Consider the following 15,486-nt stretch of genomic DNA (forward strand, 5'->3'; position numbering starts at 1 on the left):
TCAACTGCAGTCTTCCTAGCATGCCAAAATTGTTGGACAAGAGGAGTAGCAATAAATAGAAGTAAATGAAAACAATATTCCATGCCTCTTTGGGCAAATGTTTAAAAATAAATGTTAATAAGATCATATGTTGATTGCACAGTACAATTCCCAAGGAATAATCCAGAAACCATACATTCCTTCAAAAAAAATTAGTTTGAGTCTGTCTAGTTTTCAGTGAGCAAAAAAAATGATCTTTTTGAACCCATGCCAAAGGGTGAATTGTTACCTCCTCCAGCTGTTCCCGCTCAAATTTACCACACAGAATTGAAACAAGTCATTTTTTAAAATATACAAATACTTGTTGCCATAGCAAATGCTGGGGCAGCCTTGCTGATTCTTTTTTCAGAGCCCTATGTTAACCACAGCATAGTCTAATGGTCTGCCAACTCTGACTCATCCAATCTGCCAGCTCAGGCCAATGAAAGCCACCAGGCTGTTTTTTCAACATTTTTAGAGGGCCTAAAAATGTCAGACAAATTTTCGATAACCTCATCTTCTCCATCAGCATCATTGCATTTATATGATATAGTGTACAAACACTTAATATGTGCTCACTCATTTAATCCACACAATCCTGAGAGGTAAGGATGATTCTTATTCCCATTTTACAAGTAAAGAAACCAAAGCATAGGGCTGTGGAGTGACTTTTCCAGGGACTCCCAGTGGGGGAGTGTTTGGGGAAGGATTCACATTCAGGTCTTCCTACATTCTGTTCATTAATTTTGACTGTGAGTTCAGGTGAGCCTTAAGTCAACATGAGAGAACCCTGTTAGGCTTAAGTGAGAAATGCAAGGGATAGGTCTTTTTTATATAAAAAAACCCTTTCAAACCCCAGACTGATTTCTGATTTCTCCCTGTGATGGAGCCTGAAAATGTTGAAGGGGTGAAGATGCAAGTGGGGGGCTGCATGTCTCTGAAATGACAGGGCATTTTCAGGTTATAAATTTCAAAGGGGATTTCTGAAGACAATGGGAACAATCATGCTCTTGTATACAATTTATTAAATACTGATATGTGTGTTTCAATTAGTCCAACTATTCTTAGGACACTTAAAGAGGAAGGAAATCTTTTGGCACTGGCTGATTCTAACATACTTCCTCTGCATGGAACAGAGAAGCTTGCACTGGTGACTTCCAAGCTCAGTTTAGGACTGGAAGTGATTGTTGGATTACATATAAAGTTGTGCCTTCCATACACAAATTGCACAAAGCAAAGTATGCCGGCATATGCTTTGCACAGATGGGTTGAAAAGACTGATAGGTGAGCAAGAAACCAAAGAGATCCCGATGTTATCAGAGATACAGGCAGCTGAGTCAGATGAAAGAACAAAGCTTTTATGACTTTAAAGAGGTATTTCAAAAGAATCATTTGAATCTGCATTTTGTATGGATGAGAGAGCCAGATTCGGCTGACATGAATCTAATATACTTCCCAGTAAAGTTGGAAAACAGTATTATGAAATATATTGCAGGAGTTACAAAATACAGACTTTTTAAACTCATATTTGTGACTGTCAGCTCTTGTTTGCAAAGTTATCTTGCCATGAATTGTTTTTTTCCAGTAATTGAACATTTTATTTGTTTTCCAATTATATACAATAGTAGTATCTACCTATCATTTTTGTAAGGTTTTGAATTTTACAGTTCCCCCCTCCCTTCCCTTCCCCCCCATAGAAAGCTCATGAATTGTTTAAAAAATATATACAGGTATTCTAAAATTAGAGAGTGGGTGGTCTCATTTTTGTTTTTGGATCTCTAGATGGTTAATAAGTGTTTGTTAGTTGATTATTTGACCTAGTTCCATTCATTTATGCTGCTCCTGTCAAAATAAAGAGAATGTCTCATCCACTGCATTGATAGAAAAAGAAACTGAGTCACAAATTAACTGATTTTGCTGGGTTCACATTGGTGACTCAATGGTTAATATTAAAAATCAAATTCAGTTTGGGTTCCAGCCAATACTTTCTTTCAGTAAATATTCTTCTTGTAGTTTCTGGTTTTTGTATTTATAAAAATTGCATAATTTTTGAATCATGCTTTATTTCATATTAAATCTTTTTTCCATGGTATCATGACAAACAGGAGGAAGCTAGCTATGTCAGAGCTCTGTAAAATCTCATTTCTGCTGCTTGTTTTTCATTGAATAGATACAGGAAATATTACTTAGTTTCCCCTCCAAGGTTTCACCTTTGGTTGCCTAAAACCACAAAGGGGACAAGGCTTTATATCTGACTGAATTCGCACACAGGAAACTTATTAAAATAGCTTTAAGATAGCATATTTCATTGGACTGAATATAGGTCACTGTTGTATATAGGCAACATTACTATAATGAGATCTTTGGAATGATACTTCATTCATTAAATACTGCAAAACATTTATAAAAATGTCAAATAGAAACACTTACAAGCTTGGAGAAGCCTGTTATTTTTTTTCCCTAAAAGCAAATCTGATTTTGACACGAAAATGCAAAGCTTCCATAGCAAATTAAAAGGAACACAAGGTAAGTGAGATGATATTAAAATGGCAAATAAACAGAAAGAGATAAACTTGAAAATATGGAAGAGAATATTTCAAAATGTTTCAGCTTTACAAAGGAAGGATTGACTTTACATTAAGAATTTTCAAGTTTGAAATAAATCCAGTTACTACAGTTCCTAGGAGGATGCAGCTTCTAACTTGAGATTTGACCAACAGCAAACCTACGGCAATGTTTTAGGTTTCCCAAATTCCGCCACCCTTGACTATATTTTAATCTAATATGCACTTATAGACGAAACACTCAAGTCATGCACACATTGTTAAAACAAATTTAAAAAAAAAGTCAGAGAAAACCAAGAAAAGTACAACCACAAAACTGAACTTTCTTGGCTTTCGCCCTTGGGAGAGCTCTCCAAATCTCTAGAGATGGGTATTCTAGTCCATTCATGCAGATAATGAATTCCCTGAAATGGGGCTATTATTTGGATTTACACAGCATATTTCCACTGGGTTAGAACCTTTGACTATTTTTTACATACTTACAACTTCAAAGAGTGGGAATTGGAATGCCTGTGACCACTTCAGGGATTCATTATTCACACTTATCTAGCCTTACCTAGCAATTCTCACTTCCCCCCAAAGAACCAATACCCCCAATCTTCTGCCCCAGCAGCCCCCTAAGCATATTAAATGTAAAAACTGTGCTTCCATATTTCCAGGTGGGTTTAACAATCAACAACTGGAGGTAGCATGATACAACAGAAAGAATGCTGATTTCGAGTAGGAAATAGGTTTGATTTGTGGCGATGTTGATTACACCCAGGATGAGTTCAAACTAAACATTTAACTGCAGTGAGCCTCAGTTTCTTTTTTGTCTGAAAAGTGGGTAGTTGGAATAGAGTTCCTTCCAACTTTAAATATATGATCCTATGCATATGTACAAGAATTTACAATCTCTCCTCTCCTTTTTTTGGAAACTTTATCTTGTTTTTAATTGTCTGATTCTTTGTGACTCCATTTGGGGCTTTCTTTTTTTATATTTTATTTTAAGGCAATGGGATTAGGAGTGACTTGCCCAAGGTCACACAGCTAGGCAATTATTAAGTGTCTGAGGCAGAATTTGAACTCAGGTCCTCTATCCATTGCACCACCTAGCTGCTCCCCCCATTTGGGGTTTTCTTGACAAAACAAACTGGAAGGTTTAGCCATTCCTTCTCTGGCTCATTTTACAGATGAGGAAACTGAGGCACACAAGATTCAGTGACTTGCCCAGCTGGTTTGAATTTATTCCTCTATCCATTGTGCCACCCATCTACTTTTAACTAGCTACTTTTTTGTTCTCATCAATGTATTAAATTTATATTTATCAAAGGGAAAAGTGTTTAATATCTAGAGAGAGTCACTTTAAGAAAGAAATGCCTCTCATCTTTCTGATGCTCCCCATTCATGAGAGTGGGAAATCAGATTTTTATGAACCTTGTCTCTCCATTTAAGAGTCCATTAGTATCCTACTGTTCTATTATGCTACCTTTAGCCACATTTTTCTATTTAACAATGAAAACTATGCAAATTTCCTTTCCTTCCTGCCTTACATCCCTCATCCTAGATCCAAGTGCTCTGAAAATGAACAGTATTGACATCTGGTACTTGGACTCACTTGAAAACTCTACTAAAGAGAGAATTTGTGAATACTAGGGCTTCCCAGGTTTTTTGCAGCTATAGAAGAGACTAACTTAAATGAGAAGGGGAAGGAGCTTGGTGCCACTGGAAGAGCGTTGAATGAAGCAACCCGGAGACCTGGCTTTGGGATCTGGTTCTACTGGAAGCAAGTCTTTTTTTTTTTATAAACCTCTTTAGATTTCTGTTTCCTCATCTGTTAAATGAGGGAATTGGACCAGATTACTCTAGGGTCTCCATCAGTTCTACCAATTTTTCAAGTTTATGTGAGCTGGTGATAAAGATGCTGCTTTTGCTGAGGAAATAAGCAAGTTTTGAACTGTTATGATACTAAGGACTCAGTTCAAACATCCCCTTTTTCTAGAGGCCTTTCCTGGTTCCCCTCCTTGCTTTGCCACTTCTGAAGTCTCCCTCCAAGGTTTCCCTGCAACTACTTCTTGTACGGATCTAGAGATTGACATTTTCTCTCCCCATCAGAATATGGGTCCCTTGAGAGCAATTTTTGCCTTTCTCTGTATCTGTAGCACTTTGAAAACTCAAAAGTCATTTAAATGCTTTCTGGTTGGTTAATTGAGTATAGGCCATACTCAAGTTTTATATAAGCCATATTTGGAATAAAAGAATAGCCTATATTTGAATCAATATGTGAGTTTAAAACTGAAGTGTAACTGGAAGTCAGGCTAGTCTCCAACTTGTTAATGGAAAATTATTCCATTTTGGTTCCTCTCCTGTGGCATAGTGATTCCAAAGGAAACAACCTCCATTGATAGATAATGGCTAACTAAATTAATATCACATCCCCCTAGGGAGAAACCTAGGCATAGTAGAGAGTCTCCTCTTCTATTTGTGGAACAAAATGCTGGCTCAAAGTAAAGAGTCTATCTAAGGAGCACTGGTTCTGAGAAACTGAATAATGAATTCACGGTGGAGCTAAGAAGTCAAATTCAATAACAGAAGAATGTCTTTCCCATAAGGATGGAGACAGTCATCAATGAGAGCAAATTACCGGCATAATAGTCCTAGTAAAAGGCTAAAGTGAAAATAATTTCCTGGAGCAAAACATAAAAATTGTTCTTGGGTATTGATTAGAGTCGGTGGGCCAGGGTTGGGAAGGAGACAACAAATGAGGGGTTGTCTGGTGGGGCAGGGCAACTTAAATCAAGAAGCATACGCTAATTGAAACCACCTCCACACAAATCAACCCTAGCAGGTAAGACAACCAAATGATCCCCTCTTCCCCCAAAAAACCAGACAGAATAGAACCTCATTTGAAATGTGCTGCGGTGACAAATTGGTTATTTATGGAGAAGAGAGTCATTTGCATGGTCCAGGGACAATCCCCAGAGTATACTGAAGGGATTCCTCTCCCCTGCCCAACAATTTTTATACTTTATATTATATACTTTTATATACTATACATTTTATATACTTCATATACTTTATACAATATAAGAGTCCTACATTTCAAGGAATGGGGAGAGGTTGTGGGAACATATTTTAAAATAGCGTCTTCTAAAAAAAGGCACTCTTCACTTTGCCTCTGTGAGGTACAAGGAGGAGGTTGGGAGGGCTTTACATGTCTAATCTAATTGCATTCCATGTTGCTAATGCTTCCACAGCCACCTCCTCCTCCTCCTCCTCCTCCTCCTCCTCCTCTTCCTCTTTTTTTTCTCTTCCAGGTCCTTCAGAATCCCTGCAACTAAGCTTCTTGGTTCTCATAATGGGATGGGAGAAAGGACAAAACATGGAAGAGGTAGAGAGAAATACAGATTTATCATAATTTAAAACCAGTTCAAAACAGGGACCCATTAAAGATGATGGGGCCTATTAAAAAGTCATGACATTTCCTATTACAATGGGAACTCTCTGATAAGCAGGACTCTTGGATTTCTTATATCTCCAGGGACAGTATACATTGGAAGCATTTAATAAATGTTTTATTCATTCGTCCATCACTTCGTTCATCTTACCCAACCTCCCCATCTTAAAAATGAGGAAACTGAGATCCATAGTGGGGAAATACTCTAGTTAGTCACAAAACTGGGATAGGGAACTAAGTCTTTTGACTTTCACTACTATGCTTTACAATCTAGAAGATGCCTCTCAGCACTCCCCACCCACCCACAAGAGCATTTACACAGATGTCAGGGCTACTAGGTTGTGACAACCATTCGTGATTCCATTTCTACAAAAATCCCCTTTGACTTGTTTAAGTGGGCCTTTTTCCCCCCATTTAACAATTATAAAATCTATTCTGCCAATAGCACTAATGTGGGCTGGAGGGGTCCCATTGGAGGATTCAAACAGGGCAGCCTCAGCCCCAGAGGGACCACTTTATGAATTTGATTTTGCTTCCATTGACACAATCATTCCTTAGCCCCACGGTCCTTCACACTGAATAAGAGACCTTATACAGACACACCAGTTTTCTCAAAGGCAGGGGAAAAGTCATATTACAGTGTGCTGGCAGGGTGTGGCCAAAAAGTAGAAAACTCGCAATACCAAACTAAAAATAAACAATTAGTCACTGACTCTGGGCCTCGCGTGTCAGCAAGGAAACCAACTTGAGAGGGCATTTGCAGTTGCCCAGTGGATCTCTGAAGCCGAGCCTGGTTTCAGACACAGAACCCAGGATTCGTACTCATTTTAATGGCTTGCTGTGGTTATTGAGTTTCATGCCTATTCAAACATTTTCATTTCTGCTTTCTCCAGATAATTCAAGCTTAGAAGCACAAAGACGGGTTCATGTTCCCTTATGAGGAAAAGCTTCAGCCTTTGAGATTTTCAGAGAGAGTGCTAAGTACCCACCCAGAGGAAACTACTGATGGGTTCTTGACATGCAGATGTTACTTGGAGATTTTCCTCTTCTGCCTAAGAATTTTATCATATTGCAGGAGGGGAGATGATCAGCAGATCTCCTACAATATTTATACAGTCTTTTATTACAATCTTTTTTTAGTATCACTGAAATATCAGAAATATTAGTCCATTAAAAGGTTATTATTCAAAAGACAGTTAATTTGTCCCAGCATGAATTAAAAATATGTTTTGGTTCTCTCACCAATTTCTTTTTCTTTTTCTGGTTTTCCCTTAGCTTTTGCTAATACTAGAGAACTGATCTCACGATCATTCCTACCTTGCTAATTCTTATCAAGGGAATTCTCCATTAATCAAATATTTTTAAAGTCCTGGGTAATAAGGACATCTCCAAACTAAATGCTCAGGCAATCATTCTTATCAAAGTAATTCTCCATTAATCAATTATTTTTAAGGTACTGGGTAATAAGGACATCCTAATACTAAATGTTCAGGCAATCATACCTGAGATATTAAGTGACTAAATCACTTTCTAAGGGTAAGTGAGGTGGTCAGAAAGGTCACCTTTCTATCCTTTCTATGGAAAATTCTAATTAATGAATAATTCCTTCTACAATGTGGTCCTTCCCTATTTCTATTAGACTATAAGAGTAAAATACTAGCTTGTACTTTTATTAATCTGACTTGTTAAGAAACTAATCTACTGCTCAAGATTGATGTAGTCACAGCTGATAATATGGCTCACCGAATGCTAGACTCATGCATATTGTACATCCAAATCAGCACTATCTTGGAATTATCCCCCATGATAGTCCCATAAAGGAGAAACACGGGACCAATTTTGTAAATACATGTGCAGAAGATGGAGTGTTGATATGTTTACTATTGGTAGACAAATACAAAAACAAGAAGGTAGTCTTCTAAAACTTCTTCACTAAGGTGAACATCCAAGGAGAGCACTCTTCTGACTGGACCACGCTATCACATAAAATTAACAAACCTGCTCTCATACACTGACCTTCCTGGCTTTACAAAGGGCATAACAAAGGAATCACATTTTTAATCAGTATAATTGGCTCTGCCAGAAAGCTAGGTGATGTATTGGATAGAGTGCTGGACCTGTAGTCAGACAGATCTTCCTAGTTCAAATCTGGCCTCAGAAACTAGCTATGTGATCCTGGCAAGTGACTTGATCCTGTTTATCTCAGTTTCCTCAGCTGTAAAATGAACTAGAGGAAGAAACAGCACACTACTCCAATGTCTTTGCCAAGAAAACCCCAAATGAGTCCACATAGAATCAGACACAATTGAAAAATGACTAAACAACAATAAATTGGCCCTGCTATTATCTTTGAATAGGGAGATCAGAGGGATTAGATTTAGGGATCCTCGCTCTCCGTATTTATATACTTAGAATCCACTGAAAACGAGGAAAAGTAAAAGAAAGAAAAGCTAGAAGCACCTGATATTTCCCTACTTGGCCTCATCTGGGAGATAGGGAAGGGTAGGCTAGTTTGGTGACCAAATAACAACAATTTAGAAGCTGAAGGATTTCTTCTTGCTATAGGGAAAGGATATGATTCCATTTCTCTGGAATGTTGTTGCAGTTGAAGATCTCTCCCACTTCCTTGAAAGGAGATGAAATGGAGGGTTGAAAACTTCAATCCTTCAAATCCTCAGAATAAAATTTTTCCATACTGGGAACCACACTTTTGGTCCTTTTGGTCAGTGGTAAGGACTGAATGTGACTGTCATCACTTTGTCTAGTAAAATGAGGGGCAGCATAGGAAGAAATCAAGGGAAAGGATGTCATTAGTAATTAAAGGTAGGGAAAAAAATGTAAGGTTTAGAGACTAATGATCGTTTTGCTGCGCCAAGGAATATACAAAACCATTTTCACAATTGATTATGCATGGACGTAATTTTATCTTCTCCTCCAGGAGAAAACTAGCATTTTGTGATGCTGTACCAGTGGATGAAGAAATAGGTATGGCCAACATACAACTATATCAGACATGATGCCAATTAAGATTTTGCTAATGCATTGTGCTACTCCCTGCTTAGAGATTGGCAGGCATTCTCTGTGTAGATAATGTCTGCCAACCTAATTGCAGGCTTCCATTATGAACTTCTTTACAGCCACTGCCTAGTGCTTTATTTGCCTATCACCTTTATTAAATTAAAATCCCCCTTTGTATTATTTATCTTTGAAAGTTCCTCATGTCTAGTATAATGTGTAAGGGCATATAGGAAGTACTTAGTAATTTTTTTTAATTTAACGAATGAATGAAGTCAGCCTTGGCTTGAATGTCTACAGTTATGAGGAACTAATTAATTTATGAGACAATTTGTTCTAATTTTGGCTGGCTCTTACTGTTCTTTGAGCCACAAATAAGCCTCCTGATAACTTCCATTGTACTGCTTCTGCCCCAGGTAGTTAAAGTCTACTTCTTTGTATGAGTCTATCTATGTCATTGACTCTCTCCCCAACTTTGCCTGAAGTTTTTCCCACTTCTCTCAATTTCTCTTGTGTTATAATTATTGCTGGTACATGCTTTCCCTTATTATAATGCAATTTTTTGAGAAGAGGATTTGTGATTAAGGTAGCATGAAAAATTTTAACTGTCAGATCTATGAATAAGGAAAGAATTTATGATCAAACAGATAAAAAAGGAAATAAGATGGATAACTTTGATTACATAAAATTAAAAAAAAAAGTTTTTTGCACAAAAAAAACTAACAGACAGAATAAGAGGGAAAGAAGGAAACTGTGGAGAAAATGTTACAACATATTTATCTGATAAACGCCTCATTTCTCAAATATATTGGAAACTGAGTCAAATTTATAAATAAGAGCCATTCCCCAAATGATGTGCTCAAAGGTTATGAACAGTTTCAGAAGAAATCAAAGCTATATTGACAAAATGTTCTAAATCACTATTAAGTAGACCTCAGAAGTAATAGATTGGCTAAAATGATAGAAAAGGAAAATGACAAATGCTGGAGGAGATATGGTAAAATGGGGAATCCTAGTTTATGCTGGTGAAGTTGTGAACTGGCTCAACTATTCTTGGTACCAAAGGGCTATAAAATTGTGCATACCTTCTGACCTCGTGATACTACTACTATGTTTATATTTCAACGATATCAAAGAAAAAGTGAAAAGGACCATTAGTAAAAATATTTAAAACACCTTTATTTTATGATAGCAAAGAACTAGAAATTGAGGTGATGCCTATCAACTGAGGAATGGCTGAACAAGTCATGGTATATAATTGTGAAGGAATATAACCATGCTATAAGAAAAGATGAGCAGGATGGTTTCAGAGAAATGTGGGATGACCTATATGAATGGATGGAGAATGGAGTGAACAAAACCAAGAGATCATTGTGCCCAGTGGCAGCAATACTGAAATGATGATTGACTGTGAAAGGCCTAGCTGTTCGAAACAATACAATGATCTAAGACAATTCTAGAGCACTCATGATGAAAAATGCTAGCCATCTCCAGTGAGAGAACTGATGAACTATGAGTGTAAGTTGAAGTACAATTTAAAGCTTTATTTTTGCATCATTTTGCATTATTTCACATGTATAATTGATATCCTATTTCTTGCCTTCTTAATGAGTAGGGAAGGAGCAGGAGGAAAGGAGAAAATTTGGAACTCAAAAAAAATTTTAATGAATATCAATTTATTCAATAAGCTTAAACTTTTTATATCCCTACTTTTAAGACCTATATATTTATTAAGGCAATTAAAAGGAGTATATATAGTTAAAGGATATGAGTTTAAATTAACTTTGATGGGATGATACCAAAAAATAGGAGTGAAAAAGAGGATTGCCTTGGAAAAAGAGAGAAGGGAGAGGCAGAACCAGATTAATAATTCACATGACGAGGCATGAGAGACCCATTATAGGAGACGGAAAGAAGGGGGATGAACATTATTTGAATCTTACTCTTCATAGGTTTGTTTCAAAGAGGGAATAACATAGATACTCAGTCGAGTAGAGTAATCTATAGAGAAGGAGGAGGTGAGGGAGATAAGAAAGGGGATAAGGCTGAAATAAGGGAGGGCAAACTGAGGGAGACATGGTCATAAGCAAAACACTGGTGAGGAGGGACAAGGTGAAAGGAAAGAGAGACGAAAATCAAACAAGGACAGAGGGAAATACATGGTAAGGAATCATAATTGTGAATATGAATGGGATGAATTCTTCCATAAAAAAAAAAAACCAGATAACAGAGTGGATTAAAGACAAGAATCCTACCATATCTCATTTACAAAGAAACACCTTTAAAGCAGAGAGAGAGACACACACAGAGTAAAAGGTAAACAGCTGGAGCAGAATTTGTTAGGGTTCACCTAAAGCAAGAAAAAAAGCAGGGGTAGCAATCATGCTCTCAAGCAAAAATAGATACAAATGAAAGAGACAAGGAAGGAAACCATATCTTGCTAAAAAGTATGATAGACAATGAAGTAATAGCAATGCTGTATATGTATAGTATCCAAATTCCTAAAGGAGAAGTTAATGAATTATAGGAGCAAATAGACAATAAGACCATACTAGTGGAGGACCTCAACTTTCCCCTCTCAGAAATGGATATATCTAACCACAAAATAAACAAGAAATTAGTTAAGGAGGTAGAGTAGAATTTTGGAAAAGTTAGATATGATAGACTTCTAGAGAAAACTGAGTGGGAATAGAAAGAAATATACCTTTTCTCAGTGGTACACAAAAACTACTACAAAAACAACACAAAAACTGACTATGTATTAGAGCATAAAAACCTCACAATCAAATGTAAAAAGGCAGAAATAATAAATGCATGTTCCTCATGACACAATAAAAATTTCATTTAATAAAGGGCCATGGAAATATTATTAAAATTGTTTATAAACTAAACAACTTAATTCTAAAGAATGAGAGGGTCTTTCTTTAAAAAAAGAGATAAAAAATAAAAATCTAAAAAAAAGAATGAGAGGGTCAAACAACAAATCACAGAAATAATAAATAATCTAATAAATGATAATGACAATAATAAAACAACATATCAAAATTTATGGTAAGCAGGCAAAGGAGAACTTAGGGAAAAATTTTTTCTCAAAAGGCTACATCAATAAAATAGAGAAAGCAGATCAATGAATCGGGCATACAACTAAAAAAGCTAGAAAAAGAAAAAATTAAAAATCCCCTATTAAACACCAAGTTGTAAATCATGAAAATAAAAGAAGAGATTAAAAAAAACGAAAGAAAACGACAAAAAAATAATAACCTGTTATTATGAAAAACAATAAAACAGATAGACCTTTGGTTAATTTGTTTTTAAAAAAGAAAGAAAATAAATTACAAATATCAAAATTGAAAAAGGAGAATTTGCCATCAATGAATAGTAAATTAAAGCAATAATTAAGAGCTATTTTGCCCATCTGTATGCCAATAATTTGACAATTTAAGTGAAATGGATGAATATTTACAAAAATATAAATTGCTCAGATTAACATAAAAGAAAAAAATACTTAACCCAATTTTAGAAAAAGAAACTGAACAAGTTATCAATGAACTTCTTGAGGAAAAATTCCCAGGGCCAGATATATTTATAAGCAAATTCTATCAAACATTTAAAGAACAATTAATTCTAATACAATATAAAATATTTGAGAAAATAGATGAAGAAGGTATCCAACCACATTCCTTTTATGACACACATATGGTGCTGATATCTAACCAGAAAGAACCAAAATAAAGAAAGAAAACTATAGATCAATTTCCCTAATAAACATTGATGTGTCAATTTTAAATAAAATATTAGCAAGGAGATTACAGCCAAAAATCAGTTTCTGAGATAAAAAACACTATTTGACATAAACTGCTAGAAAAACTGGAAAACAGTTTGGCAGAAACTAGGTATAGACCAAAGACTTACACCATATATAACATTACATATATAAATATATATATATACATATATATATGTATATATATACACACACATATACATATATACTTACTATATATATATATATGTATATACGTATATATACTTACTATATATATATATATATATATATATATATATATATATATATATACATACATACATACAGGGAGAGAGAGACAAAGAGAGAGACAGACAGACCCATTTTGACCTTATCTGTGTGTGTGTGTGTGTGTGTGTGTGTGTGTGTGTGTGTGTGTGCGCATACAGATAAGGTCAAAATGGATCCTTGATCTACACAATCAGGATAATACCATAAATAAATTTGAAGAGCAAGGAATAGTTTATCTGCCAGATCCATAGAGAAGGGGGAGGTATAATCAAACAACTGATAGAGAGTATTATGAGATGGAAAATAGATAATATTGGTTATATTAAATCAAAAAGATTACCTAAACAAGACCAATGCAACCAAGATTAGAAGGAAATCAGAGAGCTGGGAAACAATCTTTACAGCAAGTCTCTCTGATAAAGACATCATTTCTCAGATATATAAAAAACTTACTCAAATTTATAAAACTACAAGTTATTTCTCAGTTGGTAGTCAGAATCTAAACAGATAGTTTTTCAGATAAAGAAATCAAAGCTATCTATAGTCATATGAAAAATGTTCTAAATAATAAAAAATAAAGATTGGTCAATAAGACAAAAAAGAGAAATGAGAAATGTGGGAGAAGATGTGAGAAAAATGGTACACTAATGCATTGTTGTGAAGTTGTGAAATGAACCAACCACTCTGGGGAGCGATTTCAAACTATGGCATGTCAAAAAGGCAATCAAATTTTGCATACTTTTTGCAATGGCACAGTGGATAGAGCACCAGCCCTGGAGTCAGGAGGACCTGAGTTCAAATTTGACCTCAGTCATCTAATAATTTCCTAGCTGTGTGACCTTGGGCAAATCACTTAAACCCATTGCCTTAAATAAATAAAAAATAAAAATAAAAAAAAAAACCCCAATGGTGCAGAGTACAGAACACAATATTCAGATGCCATCAGGCAAAAGCTAGGGAATCTACTTGAATATGCTTTTTCTTCCTAGTCTATTTTAAACTATTTGACATACTCAACAGGATTTAAAAATGAACTCATTCTCTTTCTCCCTAGATGTGTCTATCTTCCAAATTTCCCTTTTTCTGTTGAAGGCATCAACATTCTTCCAGTATGTCCGGCTCATGAACTTGGAACATCATCCTGCACTCCTCACTCTCCTTTGCCCTATGTATCCAATCAGTTGGTCAATTTTGTTATTTGTATTTGCACAAGACCTCTCCAAACTGACCACTTCTTTCCAATTACACAGAGACCATCTTAGTTGAGACTGCCAATCACCAGCTACCATCTTAGTTAAGGTTTTTATCACCTTCTTACCTAAATTATTCAAAGAGCTTTTTAATTGTTCTCCTTGTCTCAAGTTTCTCTCTACTCTAGTCCACTCTACACATTGTGGCCAATATAGTTTTCCTTAAGCACAGATCTGAATATGCAGTTCTTCTACCAAATCAACACCAGGGGCTTCAGTTGTCTCCCAGAATAAAATCTAAAAGGGTGTCCAATATTTTAGCTCTTCTGGGTCCATCACCCACCAAACCACAAGGGTTATATACAGAATTCAATATCCATTCATGACTACAATGTGACTCACACTACCACCAAGTACAACCAATGCAACAAATGTTCACCATCCCACAGGGCTGCATTTGATCCAAGAAGGTGGGTTGGATATACCTCATCTAAACTTTCTCTATAGGTTTAAAAACCTTTACAGCCAGACTCATCCATCCTACCTTCTCATCCTTATTAAACATTATTTCCCCTGCCCACACCACCATCCATATACACTGGCCTTCTATCTATTCCTCACTGGCCACATCCATCTGCTGTTCACCATACCTAGAATGTATTCCCTCATTATGTCTATCTCAAAGTTCCTCTCTTCCTCTAAGATGTAGTTCAAGCATTATTTTCTACTTGAAGTCTTTTTTTGATACCTCCAAAGGTGAGTTCCTTCCCTCCCACAGTACTTTGTATTTAAATACTGTAAGTGGATATAGTAACTCAATGTCACACATATTTTCAAATGTACTTTTCTCCTCAATTGGAGTGCATGTCTTATAAGGAAAATTTGAAGGAAGTGGATCTGTTTAGCCTAGAGAAGAAAGGACTCGATGGGATGTGCTGTCTTCAGGTACTTAAAAGTCTGTAAAAGTGGAAGAAGGAATTATTAGATTTACTTTGTTTGACCCTAGGAGATTGTAGCAAGAACAGTTGGTAGAGACCACAAAGAGGCAAAATTTGATTTCTTAATAACTTTGGTTCTCCAAATATGAAACGGACTTCCTTGGGAGAAAGAGAATCTCCCTTATTGGCGGTCTTCAAGCAAGGGTTGTTGGATCCTTTGTTAGGTATCTTAAAGTGAGGATTCTTATTGGGGGTCTCTTTTGGAATAGGTAGTTTACTGATGTCTCTC

General features: G+C 35.9%; 1 protein-coding gene across 1 annotated transcript in view; it reads right to left on the bottom strand.

Annotated features, from left to right (window-relative positions):
• The window catches only part of CUBN (cubilin), a 284,271-nt gene that overhangs the window by 184,162 nt on the left and 84,623 nt on the right, over window positions 1–15,486 (bottom strand). The gene's annotated exons all lie outside the window — the stretch shown is intronic.

The sequence above is a fragment of the Macrotis lagotis genome, chromosome 7, assembly GCF_037893015.1.
Source record: "Macrotis lagotis isolate mMagLag1 chromosome 7, bilby.v1.9.chrom.fasta, whole genome shotgun sequence".
NCBI classification, from domain to species: Eukaryota; Metazoa; Chordata; class Mammalia; order Peramelemorphia; family Peramelidae; genus Macrotis; species Macrotis lagotis.